At 41.4% G+C, this 15,659-nt stretch overlaps 1 protein-coding gene across 8 annotated transcripts in view; it reads left to right on the forward strand.

Annotated features, from left to right (window-relative positions):
- Positions 1-15,659, forward strand: part of HDAC4 (histone deacetylase 4) — a 474,722-nt gene that overhangs the window by 144,547 nt on the left and 314,516 nt on the right. The window contains exon 3 of one of the 8 annotated variants that reach the window (XM_077830169.1): positions 15,456-15,556. The exons of the other annotated variants lie outside the window; for them this stretch is intronic. The gene's annotated coding sequence lies outside the window, so the exon portion shown is untranslated. The remainder of the gene's footprint in view (positions 1-15,455; positions 15,557-15,659) is intronic. 8 annotated transcript variants of the gene reach the window in all.

Consider the following 15,659-nt stretch of genomic DNA (forward strand, 5'->3'; position numbering starts at 1 on the left):
GAGTGTGGTCATCCTAGTTGTATAAATGTATTGCTCTTGTATCTGAAACTAGAAATATAGAATATAACTCTGAGGGCCTATTGTAATTATGCAAAGTGTGGGCCATTAAAGGTGGTTTGGAATCTTGATGGCTCCCATTAACCAGGACAATTGTCTGTAGATGGCTCCGTTTCACTTGTAAGTCTTCCTGTATACCTGTGTGCTGGCAGGTGGGTAATGAAGTCTTTCAGTGACATGTGATCATGTCACCTGAACTGGAATCCATCTTTAACCTGGTGCTTTTCCACTGAGAAGGAGGGGTGGGAACTCAGAGAGGGACAAAGGATTCCCGCCTTATGCAAAAGATATATAAGTGGGTGGAACAGAACAAAGGGAGGGAACCATCATGTGAAATCCACTACCTACCACCTGAGCTGGAGCAAGGGCTGAACCAGGGGAAAGGATTGTGCCCAGACTACAAAGGTGTCTGGTCTGTGAAAGAAACTTATTGAAACATCTCTAAGGGTGAGATTTTATCTGTATTCAGTTATTATTACTGTACTAGACTTAGGCTTGCGTGTTTTATTTTATTTTGCTTGGTAATTCACTTTGTTCTGTCTGTTACTACTTGGAACCACTTAAATCCTACTTTCTGTATTTAATAAAATCACTTTTTACTTATTAATTAATCCAGAGTATGTATTAATACTTGAGGGGTGGGGGGCAAACAGCTGTGCATCTCTCTCTATCAGTGTTATAGAGGGCGAACAATTTATGAGTTTACCCTGTATAAGCTTTATACAGGGTAAAATGGATTTATTTGGGGTTTGGACCCCATTGGGAGTTGGGCATCTGAGTGTTAGTCAGGCACACTTCTGCAAGCTGCTTTCTATTGAGCTTAAAGCTGTTAGGGGACATGGTTCAGGCCTGAGTCTGGGTTTGCAGCAGGCTAACGGGTCTGGCTCAAACTAGGCAGGGCACTGAAGTCCTAAGCTGATTGGGCAGGAAAGCAGGGGCAGAAGTAGTCTTGGCACATCAGGTGGCAACCCCTAGGGGTTTTCTGTGATCCAACCTGTCACAGTTTGCTTTATAAACTTCAGCTGGTACAGTGACACTTAATTCTCTTAAACTGCAAGTGCCCATGGTTGAATGAAAGGCCTTTGAGTGGATTTCTGCCACTCTGTAAATAAATGAGCGGCTGTTCACGCTTGCAGTGTCATCAAGACAGCAGATGGCAGTAGTAAAAAGTCCCTTTGCAATCTTCCTCTTACCCCAATAAGGACACATCAGATTGTGCAGTACATGTCTGATCAATTTTCGTAATATCAGTCATTGCTGTTTTACACATTGTGTGCCCTCTTAACATTTCTAATTTAAATGCAGGATTCCACACAAAAATAGCTTTTGTTGGAAAATGGTGAAACTGGAACAATTTTTTTGACTAATGGTTCCAGTTCGGATATGCCTGCCTTTCATTAAACATAAACATTTGACTAAACTTGTGGGTCTAAAATATTATTGCTGCTTTTTTTGTGTGTGAAGAGTTAACTGTGGAAACTTCAGTGTTTGGTGGCAGCTGTTCTGAACTTACTACCTGTTTAAAAAAAAAACAACAGATTTCTATTTGCTCTTGTTCTTTCTAGGATCTTTTCAGAGTTAAAACTGATTATCTTGTTTAAACAATTGTCCCTCCATGGCCACTGAGTCTGTTTGAATTGTGAATTCCTTGAACCAGAGGATTTAGAAAATTCCATCTGTACACTTTTTAAAAATCTCTCTTTAGTAGCTGTCTTAAATACAATGCCATTGTAAAATTCAGTACTGATCTTGGCTTTTTTTGCAGGCTCTTCTTTGCTTTCCAATGCTGGTATGTAATTACTGTGTAAGAGGAGTTCTGAGGTTTTCCTCCAGATACTCTGTCCATTTCCAAACTCTCGGGGCAATGGAAAGTATAGGAATGTATCTCCATGTCCTGCCATCAGTTTTCATCTTTAACAGAATTGACGCCTATTCACTTCACTTCATCTTTGGGCCAAACAAAGCTGGGATCGTTACTCTGCTATACTTTCACTTACATTTTTGCGTGATGGGGGTTATGGTGGAGTGTGACACATATGTATAATGTGCTTTCAGCTTGGTTTTTGGCTGACCATAGTTATCTTTTTTATATATATTTTATTTGTGTACATGTTTCTAAACATTTGTGTAATGGGCACATTTTTTTAAAAAAAAGTATATATAGCTAATTTGCTTCCCTTTTCCTCTGAGTAGAGCACACTTTGAGTATGGTAACTGTCGTTTGTTGCTTATTGCAGATCTTCAGATTACCCAGCCTGATTGATGGATCTGGCCACTAAAAAGCATGGCCAATTTGTCATTGGTTCTTGAAAGCCTGGCCAAAGGAATTTCCTGTAAGGAATGGCAGGTCTCATTCTGTATGATCTCCCTCATATTAGACTTTGTGAGTTATTAGTGTGGTAACAGTGTTTTCAAGCTGTGTGCCAGAAATTCCCCATAACACTCTAGGAATCCATGCAGATCTTTCATTGAAGGTGCCTGCCCAGCCAGCTATCTCATTTGTAGTAGTGGTTTATATCTTTTGTTTTATGGTAGTATCTACAGACACCAACTGAGATCAGGAAGCCATTATACTACATAAGAATGGCCATACTGGGTCAGACCAAAGATTCATCAAGCCAAGTATCCTGTCCTCTGACAGTGGCCAATGGCAGGTGCCCCAAAGGGAATGAACAGATAGGTTATCATCAAGTGATCCATGCGTTTTCACCCAATCCCAGCTTCTGGCAAACAGAGGCTAGGGACACCATTCCTGCCCATCCTAGCTAATAGGTCCATCAATGGCTATCTTCTGTGAATCTATCTAGCTCCCTTTTGAACCCCGTTATAGTATTGGCCTTCACAACACCCTCTGGCAAGGAGTTCCAGAGCTTGACAGTGCATCGCATGAAAAAATACTTAGTGTTTGTTTTAAACCTGCTACCTATTTCATTTCATGGCACCTTGTTCTTGTATTATGAGGAGGAGTAAATAACACTTCCTTATTTACTTTCTCTATACCACTCATGATTTTATAGACCTCTACCATATCCCCCATTAGTCTCCTCTTTTCCAAGCTGACAAGTCCCGGTCTTATTAATCTCTCCTCATATAGAAGCCTTTCTATACCCCTAATCATTTTTGTTGCCCTTTTCTGAACCTTTTCCAATTCCAATATATCTTTTTGAGATGGGGCGTCCACATCTGCACTCAGTATTCAAGGTGTGGGTGTACCATGGATTTATATAGAGGCAATATGATATTTTCTGTCTTAATATCTGTCCCTTTCTTGATGATTCCCAACATTGTTTGCTTTTTTGACTGCCGCTGCACATTGAGTGGATGATTTTGGAGAACTATCCACAATGACTCCCAAGATCTCTTTCTTGAGTGGTAACAGATAATGTAGACCCCGTCATTGTATATGTATAGTTAGGATTATATTTTCCAGTGTGCATTACTTTGCATTTATCAACATTAAATTTCATCTACCATTTTGTTGCCCAGTCACCCAGTTTTGTGAGACTAGGTGCTGTACAAACATGTACTAAGATATTCATCCTCAAGAATACGTAGTTTAAGGCTATGGCTTCACGCTGCGCCACTAAAAGGCGCGCAATGTAGCTGCTGTTTGATCCTGCCAACAAAGCACTGTTCACACCTCTCCTGCCAACAAAGCACTGTTCACACACAGCTCTTTTCAGCCGTAAAACTTTTGTCATTCGGAGTTGTGTGGTTTTTTTTAACACCCCTGAATAACAAAAGTTTTGCTGATGAAGTGCGGGTGTAGACAAACTGTAAGTGGACAACAGACATACTATATATACTAGACCACTGGTCTAACTCAGAATGGTAATGCCTAAATTCTACATCTGACTGTCTTGCTTGCAAACTTTGAGAGCACGGCTGTGCCATTGATTGTGTTATCTCTTTTCTACTTTATGTACATTTAAATCATCTGCTGCATGACTGCTGCTCAGATAGCAATGTATTCTCTAATTCTAAACTTTGTACGAGGAAACTTGAGAGAAATTGGGTTTCTTCCTTAGCCTCTGAAAACAGTGGGTGCTTTAATGCAGAATGCCAATATCCATTCAAAGGATTGTGTGTCGTCATGGTTCTTTCTTGTCCTCTCTTTCAATTACTACATCCTAGAATCCTGGAGGAAAGTGAACATTTTCAGTTACGTATAGCTATTTTTGCTATTCAGTCTGGAACACACACAAAAAATCAAAATAAAGTAAATTCAGAATACATGTTTTTTCTGTTTTAAACAAACTTGTGATTCTTAACTAGTTTTGGAACAGGCCTCAGTTGGCTTCTCATTCTCCTTTTTTCTGGGCAATTCTGTCAAGCCCAGGAGATGATGTGTCTGATTCTCAGAGGTGTTGAGTTATATGCAGATTCTACTGAACTCAATTGGAGCTGTGCTCATTGCTTCTGAAAATTAGACCCTTGTAATATAAGTTTCTAAATAATATTGAGTGGTCCACGCTTCTTAGAGACTTAACCGGTCCTTTTGCAAGTATCTCCAAGATACCAAAGGGATGTTGGTAATTATAGTTTGTAAAAGACTGCAATCAATCCAATATTACGAAACTTTGCGGTTTGCAGTGCTGTTGTAGCCATAGTGGTCCCAGGATATTAGAGACAAGATGGGTAAGGTAATATTTTTTTATTGGACTAACTTCGTTGGAGAAAGAAAGTTTTGCGAAGCTTGAAAGCTTGTCTCTTTCAGCAACTTGTAAGTTCTATCTTTGTAGACTCTGAGTATTTTGCTTTTATACTACTGATTTACTCTAAATGTTTAGATGTACATATAGAATATTGGCTTTATCTCAAACATTAATCAAACTATGTAATAGTTTAAAAATCAACTTCCATTATAAATCACTGTTAAAACATACAGTGTCAAGAGATAAGAAAATATTTTACAGTTGAAATCAGGAGGACAGTCTTTACATTCCTGGCTCAAGATATTTCATTAGGTGCATTTTACTTGATCACATAGGGGTAATGGGTAGTGCTGCCCTGTGGAAGACCTTTTTTTGTTTTGTTTTGTTGTTCTTACAGGATCTTAGAGTGCTGTGGAGAGATTAATACAATTTGAGTATCTTATACCTCAGTTACCTGTACGAATGCTTAGTATGGATACTCAGTGTGCACAAGCAGTACAGTTATGAGATGATTAAAATTAGACTGACTTTTGCCAATGTAGAAAGAGTGTTCTAGTTGTTACAGATCTCTGATTTTAACTATAGGTTTCAAATGCAATTTTAGTTGAGCTTGTTTTGGATTTCTTTCTCTAAAGAAATCTGATTTTGTCTTATGGCAAGTGCCTCTTGTACGAGAACTTGGTATTGCACAAAGAAGATACAGTATAGTGCTTCACCATTAAAGTTTGTATGTGGATATATACTAATATCTGTCTCTTCCAGACATAGTAGAGGAAGAGGTCCTTTTTGGAGGTTGCCAGCACCTCTCCTTTTCCTAGTCAGGTGGACTGGCAGAGTCAGAACAAAAGCTGCAGAGATAATTATCTCTGAAGAGCACTAGGGCTTCCTCTCTTTATCATGGAAGTACTTCATTGCATGGACCAGGACCATGTCTAACTAGGTATTCGCACAGTGACAAATCCAGTAGAACCCCATTCCTGTTCCTACAGTATCAAGGGAAACAAGTCTTTAAACTAAATTTATGAAGGGACATAAACACGTAGAATACTATTGAAATGTAGTCATTTTCTTTTTCACTCAGGTTTAGAAATATTTTAAAGCCCAAATTATGGAATTACATACAGTATGCCAAGAACTTCATATTTTATCACATTTTAAAGTAGTCAGAATTGTGGAAGAGGAAACTAGTTTGAGTTTAAAAAGAAAAAAAAAAGCCCTTAATAGTCTGAGACTAAACAATCTTTATCTGATTTGCATGGAGTTGTGGATTTTCAGTCTCTTGAATGCTAGCTAATCCTCAAAATAAGATTCAGATTTTGTGATTCTACTTAATATATTTACTCAAATATTGGCATAGTCCCTACTTTATAATTCCACAGTTGAACAGCATATCTGTTGCAGTTTGTGAAATCTGTTGAATGATAGGTCAAGCACATCCTCTTTGTTTGTTTAGTCATACTGAGACTTGACCACAGTTTGGCCAGTCCTGAAATCCAACATATGAAATAAGAAAAATCTTTTTTAGGTAGTTAGCATTGTAAAAATGTAGTAAATGTAGAAACGTTTTTATGCCTTTTTTTTCTAGTTTGAGGTCTATGCTGTCTACAGGACTGGTATGGACATAGTTATCTAGATTATGCAAATATCACTTGAATGAAACAATGGGGAGGTTAGTGAGTCTCATTGCGAATTGTTATATTATTTGAAGTGGTAACATGTCTTTTTAACTTGCCACATATACCCTGAATGAATTAGGTGAGTTACCTGGCTAAGTGCAAATGGCACCAATTTATTACTAATACAATAAGTTTCCTTTGCAAATAACCAGTTAAAGAATTACTCTTGAAAATACTCTGATTATTGTCAAGGTAAAGGAAGAGAGGGCTAGAGGATGTCTTAAATTATGGTGTGTAAAATACTGTAAACAATATGCAGCCTTTTTAACTCTTTTTTTTATTTAAAATGCATATTTAAATGGAAATGAATATTTGAATCATTTATTAAATATAGCAACAACATATGCCTTCGTTCGTTCTTTCACTTCTCTGGACTCAGCTATGGCCCAATGTTTTAAAAACGTTTCAGTTGTAAAATAAAATGATAGTTTGCACTGTTATGGCACCTTCCCTTCTCAGGGTTTTAGAGAATTAACAGTGAGTAAAGTCTATTTTATGGTAGAGGAAACGGAGACAGAGGTTAAGTAGCTTGCTCCAGGTCGCACAGAAAGTCTTCTGACACAGTCCTGCCTTTATCATAAGATGATATTTGCTCTAAAATACGATCTTTAAAGATCCCATGTGTGCAAAAATCTGTCTTGTCCCGTGCTCAGTGGCAGTACTCTCCTAGCTCAGATAAAAATGTGTTAATTGTGAATGTACACAGATGAAAATGCTCAGACTTAGTCATTCACTCAGTGGTACATCCAGGGCATGACTGGGTCTGCTAGCAGCTATGCCCTGAGGGATGGAGCTGCTGGTGGTACACGGTCTAGGCCTGCCTAGGAAATGAGAAAAGGAAGATAGTCACACACAAAAAAAACTCTGCTCCACAGGCTCAGAAGAAAGGGAGAGTGCAGCACGCATAACTTTCAGACAGTGAAAATGATGTGGTAATTAAGGAAGTGGGTCCTAAATTCATCATTCCCTCTGGAGAGGCCTCCAGAAACACCTCAGCTTCAGCGAAAGCACATCTGGAATGAAACTCATGGCAAAATGAATATTGTCACCGTGATTGTGTGCCATCAGAAAGATGCTAAGTAACTAAATAAAATGGGCAAAGCGTCCTGTGGCACATTATAGACTAACAGACGTGTTGGAGCATAAGCTTTCGTGGGTGAACACCCACTTCGTCAGATGACTGTAATGGAAATTTCCAGAGGCAGGTATAAATATGCAAGCAAGAATAAGGCTAGGGATAAGGAGGTTAGTTCAATCAGGGAGGATGAGGCCCTCTTCTAGCAGTTGAGGTGTGAACACCAAGGGAGGAGAAACTGCTTTTGTAGTTGGCGAGCCATTCACAGTCTGTGTTTAATCCTGAGCTGATGGTGTCAAATTTGCAAATGGACTGAAGCTCAGTAGTTTCTCTTTGAAGTCTGGTCCTGAAGTTTTTTTTGCTGCAGGATGGCTACCTGTAAATTTGCTATTGTGTGTCATAGAATATCAGGTTTGGAAGGGACATAAGGATGTCATCTAGTCCAACCCCTTCCTCAGAGCAGGACCAATCGCCAATTTTTGCCCCAGATCCCTAAATGGCCCCCTCAAGGATTGAACTCACAACCCTGGGTTTAGCAGGCCAATGCTCAGACCACTGAGCTATTCCTCCCCCCGATGTCCAGGGAGGTTGAAGTGTTCTCCTCCAGGTTTTTGTATATTGCCATCCCTAATATCTGAGTTGTGTCCATTTATCCTTTTACATAAGGTCTGTCCAGTTTGGCCGATGTACATAGAAGAGGGGCATTGCTGGCACATGATGGCGTATATTACATTGGTGGGCGTTCAGGTGAATGAACCGGTGATGGTGTGGCTGACCTGGTAAGGTCCTGTGATGGTGTCACTGGTGTAGATATGTGGGCAGAGCTGGCATCGAGGTTTGTTGCATGGATTGGTTCCTGAGTTAGTTACTATGGTGCGGTGTGTAGTTGCTGGTGAGAATATGCTTCAGGTTGGCGGGTTGTCTGTGGGCGAGGACTGGCCTGCCTCCCAAGGCCTGTGAAAGTGGGGGATCGTTGTCCAGTCCTCGCTCACAGACAACTCGCAGGAGACAGGCCAGTCCTTGCTACAGACAGCCCCCCAACCTGAAGCAAATACTCACCAGCAACCACACAACAAAAACACTAAACCAGGAAACTATCCTTGCAACAAAGCCCGTTGTCAACTCTGTCCACATATCTATTCAGGGGACACCATCATAGGACTTAATCACATCAGCCACACTATCTGAGGCTTTCAGAGTAGCAGCCGTGTTAGTCTGTATTCGCAAAAAGAAAAGGAGTACTTGTGGCACCTTATTTAGAGACTAACCAATTTATTTGAGCATAAGCTTTCATGAGCTACAGCTCACTTCATCTGAATGCATCTGATGAAGTGAGCTGTAGCTCACGAAAGCTTATGCCCAGATAAATTTGTTAGTCGCTAAATAAGGTGCCACAAGTACTCCTTTTCTTTTTGCGAATACAGACTAACACGGCTGCTACTCTGAAACCTGTCACACCTTCTTGTCAACTGTTGGAAATGGGCCATCCTGATTATCACTACAATTTTTTTTCTCCTGCTGATAAAGCTCACCTTAACTGCTCACTCTTGTTATAGTGGGTATGGCAGCACCCATTTTTTCACGTTCATTCTGTCTACTGTAGTTTCCATTGCATGCATCCGATAAAGTGGGGGTTAGCCCACGAAAGCTCATGCTCAAATACATTTGTTAGTCTCTAAGGTGCCACAAGTACTCCTCGTTCTTTTTGCTGATATAGACTAACATGGCTACCGCTCTGAAACGTATCTCTTCAGTGTTTTAATTATATTTCTTTTCCATTTCTCTCTCTTCACTTGCCTTCAGTTTCCTAATTCACCTATTTGAAAGCTACCTGATCTGTGTGAAACAGTCCTAACATCCCTTGTTCCCCTAAGGAACGTATACATTACAATTGCTAAATTTCCTTTTATCATGCTTATCCTGGACTGTTTTTAACTAACTTTCAAAGCTTTTAACCTAATTAATAGCCTTGCAAAGTGCCATCTTGCTTTGCAAATACTTTTTTAAAAGTACATTGTTTTCCTCATTCATAGCAGAGTTTTGAAATATATATTCAGTTGTGTGCACAGGTCAAATCTGTTGAACTGACTTACGATTCTCCTGTTTAAGATGAGTGGCTTTATTCTCCCGCCCACAAACAATTAAAAAGTAATGGCACAGGAAGCTGAAGACAACACATTTACATCTGGCATTTAAAAATATTACTTTTGTCATTTGGATATTAAGTTTTGCATATTTTTGTGGTCTGTATCAGCAACTTGAGCTCTTAGTCCTCTCGTGATTGACTGACAAATGGAATATAATTTAAGGAAAGAAATTATAAAACTTCCTAGTAATATAGTGAAGGTGACATTAACTGTGGGTAGTCAACATTAGTGTCTCATCTTTAACTGAAATGAGATCAGATTTTGTCTCTTGTTTTTGTGCAGAAATGCATTTTGCAGCCATTGTAAATATTTTCATAGAATCATAGTATATCAGGGTTGGAAGGGACCTCAGGAGGTCATCTAGTCCAACCTCCTGCTCAAAGCAGGACCAATCCCCAGCTATATCATCCCAGCTAGGGCTTTGTCAAGCCTGACCTTAAAAACTTCAATGGAAGGAGATTCCACCACCACCCTAGGTAACGCATTCCAGTGCTTCACCACCCTCCTAGTGAAAAAGTTTTTCCTAATGTGCAACCTAAATCTCCCCCACTGCAACTTGAGACCATTACTCCTCATTCTGTCATCTGCTACCACTGAGAACAGTCTAGATCCATCCTCTTTGGAACCCCCTTTCAGGTAGATGAAAGTAGCTATCAAATCCCCCCTCATTCTTCTCTTCCCCAGACGAAACAATCCCAGTTCCCTCAGCCTCTCCTCACAAGTCGTGTTCCAGTCCCCTAATCATTTTTGTTGCCCTCTGCTGGACGTTTTCCAATTTTTCCACATCCTTCTTGTAGCGTGGGGTCCAAAACTGGACCCAGTACTCCAGATGAGGCTTCACCAATGTCAAATAGAGGGGAACGATCATGTCATAGAATCATAGAATATCAGGGTTGGAAGGGACCCCTGAAGGTCATCTAGTCCAACCCCCTGCTCGAAGCAGGACCAATTCCCAGTTAAATCATCCCAGCCAGGGCTTTGTCAAGCCTGACCTTAAAAACTTCCAAGGAAGGAGATTCCACCACCTCCCTAGGCAACGCATTCCAGTGTTTCACCACCCTCTTAGTGAAAAAGTTTTTCCTAATATCCAATCTAAACCTCCCCCACTGCAACTTGAGGCCATTACTCCTCGTTCTGTCATCTGCTACCATTGAGAACAGTCTAGAGCCATCCTCTTTGGAACCCCCTTTCAGGTAGTTGAAAGCAGCTATCAAATCCCCCCTCATTCTTCTCTTCTGCAGGCTAAACAATCCCAGCTCCCTCAGCCTCTCCTCATAAGTCATGTGTTCTAGACCCCTAATCATTTTTGTTGCCCTTCGCTGGACTCTCTCCAATTTATCCACATCCTTCTTGTAGTGTGGGGCCCAAAACTGGACACAGTACTCCAGATGAGGCCTCACCAATGTCGAATAGAGGGGGACGATCACGTCCCTCGATCTGCTCGCTATGCCCCTACGTATACATCCCAAAATGCCGTTGGCCTTCTTGGCAACAAGGGCACACTGCTGACTCATATCCAGCTTCTCGTCCACTGTCACCCCTAGGTCCTTTTCCGCAGAACTGCTGCCTAGCCATTCGGTCCCTAGTCTGTAGCGGTGCATTGGATTCTTCCATCCTAAGTGCAGGACCCTGCACTTATCCTTATTGAACCTCATCAGATTTCTTTTGGCCCAATCCTCCAATTTGTCTAGGTCCTTCTGTATCCTATCCCTCCCCTCCAGCGTATCTACCACTCCTCCCAGTTTAGTATCGTCCGCAAATTTGCTGAGAGTGCAATCCACACCATCCTCCAGATCATTTATGAAGATATTGAACAAAACCGGCCCCAGGACCGACCCCTGGGGCACTCCACTTGACACCGGCTGCCAACTAGACATGGAGCCATTGATCACCACCCGTTGAGCCCGACAATCTAGCCAGCTTTCTACCCACCCTATAGTGCATTCATCCAGCCCATACTTCCTTAACTTGCTGACAAGAATACTGTGGGAGACCGTGTCAAAAGCTTTGCTAAAGTCAAGAAACAATACATCCACTGCTTTCCCTTCATCCACAGAACCAGTAATCTCATGATAAAAGGCGATTAGATTAGTCAGGCATGACCTTCCCTTGGTGAATCCATGCTGGCTGTTCCTGATCACTTTCCTCTCATGCAAGTACTTCAAGATTGATTCTTTGAGGACCTGCTCCATGATTTTTCCAGGGACTGAGGTGAGGCTGACTGGCCTGTAGTTCCCAGGATCCTCCTTCTTCCCTTTTTTAAAGATTGGCACTACATTAGCCTTTTCCAGTCATCCGGGACTTCCCCGGTTCGCCACGAGTTTTCAAAGATAATGGCCAATGGCTCTGCAATCACAGCCGCCAATTCCTTCAGCACTCTCGGATGCAACTCGTCCGGCCCCATGGACTTGTGCACGTCCAGCTTTTCTAAATAGTCCCTAACCACCTCTATCTCCACAGAGGGCTGGCCATCTCTTCCCCATTTTGTGATGCCCAGCGTAGCAGTCTGGGAGCTGACCTTGTTAGTGAAAACAGAGGCAAAAAAAGCATTGAGTACATTAGCTTTTTCCACATCCTCTGTCACTAGGTTGCCTCCCTTATTCAGTAAGGGTCCCACACTTTCCTTGGCTTTCTTCTTGTTGCCAACATACCTGAAGAAACCCTTCTTGTTACTCTTGACATCTCTCGCTAGCTGCAGCTCCAGGTGCGATTTGGCCCTCCTGATTTCATTCCTACATGCCCGAGCAATATTTTTATACTCTTCCCTGGTCATATGTCCAACCTTCCACTTCTTGTAAGCTTCTTTTTTATGTTTAAGATCCGCTAGGATTTCACCGTTAAGCCAAGCCGGTCGCCTGCCATATTTACTATTCTTTCGACTCATCGGAATGGTTTGTCTCTGTAACCTCAACAGGGATTCCTTGAAATACAGCCAGCTCTCCTGGACTCCTTTCCCCTTCAAGTTAGTCCCCCAGGGGATCCTGGCCATCCGTTCCCTGAGGGAGTCGAAGTCTGCTTTCCTGAAGTCCAGGGTCCGTATCCTGCTGCTTACCTTTCTTCCCTGCGTCAGGATCCTGAACTCAACCAACTCATGGTCACTGCCTCCCAGATTCCCATCCACTTTTGCTTCCCCCACTAATTCTACCTGGTTTGTGAGCAGCAGGTCAAGAAAAGCGCCCCCCCTAGTTGGCTCCTCTAGCACTTGCACCAGGAAATTGTCCCCTACGCTTTCCAAAAACTTCCTGGATTGTCTATGCACCGCAGTATTGCTCTCCCAGCAGATATCAGGAAAATTAAATGTCCCTCGATCTGCTTGCAGTGCCCCTTCTTATACAGCCCAAAATGCCATTGGCCTTGTTGGCAACAAGGGCACACTGTTGACTCATATCCAGCTTCTCATCCACTGTAACCCCTTGGTCCTTTTCTGCAGAACTGCTGCCTAGCCATTCGATTCCTAGTCTGTAGCGGTGCATGGGATTCTTCCGTCCGAAGTGCGGAACTCTGCACTTGTCCTTGTTGAATCTCATCAGATTTCTTTTGGCCCAATCCTCTAATTTGTCTAGGCCCCTCTGTAGCCTATCCCTATTCTCCAGGGTATCTACCTTTCCTCCCAGTTTAGTGTCATCTGCAAACTCGCTGAGGGTGCAATCCACACCATCCTCCAGATCATTTATGAAGATATTGAACAAAACTGGCCTGAGGACTGACCCTTGGGCACTCCACTTGATACTGGCTGCCAACTAGACGTGGAGCCATTGATCACTACCCGTTGAGCCCGACAATCTAACTAACTTAGTCCATTCATCCAGCCCATACTTCTTTAACTTGCTGGCAAGAATACTGTGGGAGACAGTGTCAAAAGCTTTGCTAAAGTCAAGGAGTAACATGTCCACTGCTTTCTCCTCATCCACAGAGCCAACTGTCTCATCATAGAAGGCGATTAGATTAGTTAGGCATGACTTGCCCTTGGTGAATCCATGCTGACTGTTCCTGATCACTTTCCTCTCGTCTATGTGCTTCAGGATTGATTCCCTGAGGATCTGCTCCATGATTTTTCCAAGGACTGAGGTGAGGCTGACTGGCCTGTAGTTCCCACGATCCTCCTCCTTCCCTTTTTTAAAGATGGGCACTACATTAGCCTTTTTCCAGTCGTCCGGGACTTCCCCCGATCGCAATGAGTTTTCAAAGATAATGGCCAATGGCTCTGCGATCACATCCGCCAACTCCTTTAGCACTCTCCGATGCAGCCCAAGCATCATCTGATCCTGTTTGCCAAACCTTCATGGTTTATATGGCAAAATAGATCTACAGAAAATAACTTATGGTACTCCTCTTGCAAGGTGCTGCTGAGCTATTACTGACTTCAGTGGGATACTTGTTGCCGTCCATGTGACATTTAGACATAGTAATGTCTCTTGGGTAATCAGTTGTGTCAGGGACATGAAGGAGATTTAAAACTCAAATCTGTGTAAACCTTTTGTATAGTAGAGAGAGAAGACAACATTGTGACTCTGTTGCTGTTAATCAAAAGAAAAGAAGTGTTATGGAAGAAAACTAGTATTTCTGAAAATACTCAGGGCTTTCCTAAGAGATAGCACTGGTAATTTATGCACCCTGTCAGTCATAAGCAATGAAAGGTCTCTAATGCTAATGCTACATGTAAAATCAAGAGCAATGTTGGATTAACTCTTTTTTTTTTTTTCCTCTTACACCCTTCCCTTCTTCCCACTCCCAGTTCTTATTGTGGATATCCCCAGTTATCTGTTATCCCACAATTGCTGTAATAATAGTAAATAGAGCTTGTTCAGTAATAGCTGTTTACAGCAAATATTTGTTATGATGGTTTCTGCTGAGTTCTGCATGCTGTTAGGATACACTGGATTTTAATAATAGACTAAGCAGTCAGTTCAATTGAATGTGCTATTGAATGTGTTTCTTCTTGGTAACTGCTATAAATCACATTTTGAGAAGGAAGTGAAGGATGCTTTCATTCTGTTAGACTTCTTCCCTTTTGGATGTGCAATGCATCTTCCAGCTCTCTGGGCTAATTACAATGCCATTACAGTACATATGCTATAGTCCAGTCCAGGGAGAGTTCCAAAAATAGATTCTTGAGTGCAGACAAATTAGAAAGGAAACAGAGCATTTTTTCATAGGTTTATGGACAAATAATGTATTTGCTGCCTTTAATTGCTTTCTCACTCGTAAATGTACAGGTTTTTTTTCCATCTTGTAAACTTCAAGTGAATAGGCAGATAAATAATACATTCACAAAAGTTACTCTTCTCATTGCTAATATCATTTTAACATGGTGTTATATTTCTCAATTACCTTGTATGACAGCAATTTGTAATTCAGGAAATAGTAGTGGACCACATTTAATTGGCAGGCACTAATTGAAGATTTATGCTGGTTTTATTCCTCTCACATATCCCAGTTCAGCATTCTTTCATTCCAATAATACTACGGAAGCGCACGGTTTCTCAGTACATTTTAGGAAGACAAAAACCTAAATCATCCATGAACTGAACTGTTTCCTTCAAATAAAACGTGCGGATGCCTATTGTGGGCATTTTTATTCAAGAACTACCCCTCCCTTTTATGCTCCTTTTATAAATTCATAAACGGAAGTTATATGTGATCACAATTCATGTATACCTATAACAGAAACGCATATCTAGTTGTTGTTTTTAGGTTTGGAACATGTCCATCACATAGTCCCTGGGTGCATATACACAATTAAAACGCACAATTCAATGATCAATGCATATGTTACAATGCATACCACACTATAAACATCTGAAGAAATCCTGATAAAATAGGTGAGCTTTGCTGTGTCCTGTAGGTCAACAGATTTCAGGCTACGTTGGAGAGTTGGGAGAAATGAATGCAACATTAGAGGACCCTTCTGAGCACACCCTGCTTTCAGTCCCCAAGATTTCAAATGTAAGCACTGAGCAAGACTGTACAGTATGATGTCATTTGCTGTGATAGCTTTTTCTATCCTGGTGTAAGCCAGGTTAGAGTTTGCCAATTACATACTATATAG

The sequence above is a fragment of the Eretmochelys imbricata genome, chromosome 11, assembly GCF_965152235.1.
Source record: "Eretmochelys imbricata isolate rEreImb1 chromosome 11, rEreImb1.hap1, whole genome shotgun sequence".
Taxonomy (NCBI): Eukaryota; Metazoa; Chordata; order Testudines; family Cheloniidae; genus Eretmochelys; species Eretmochelys imbricata.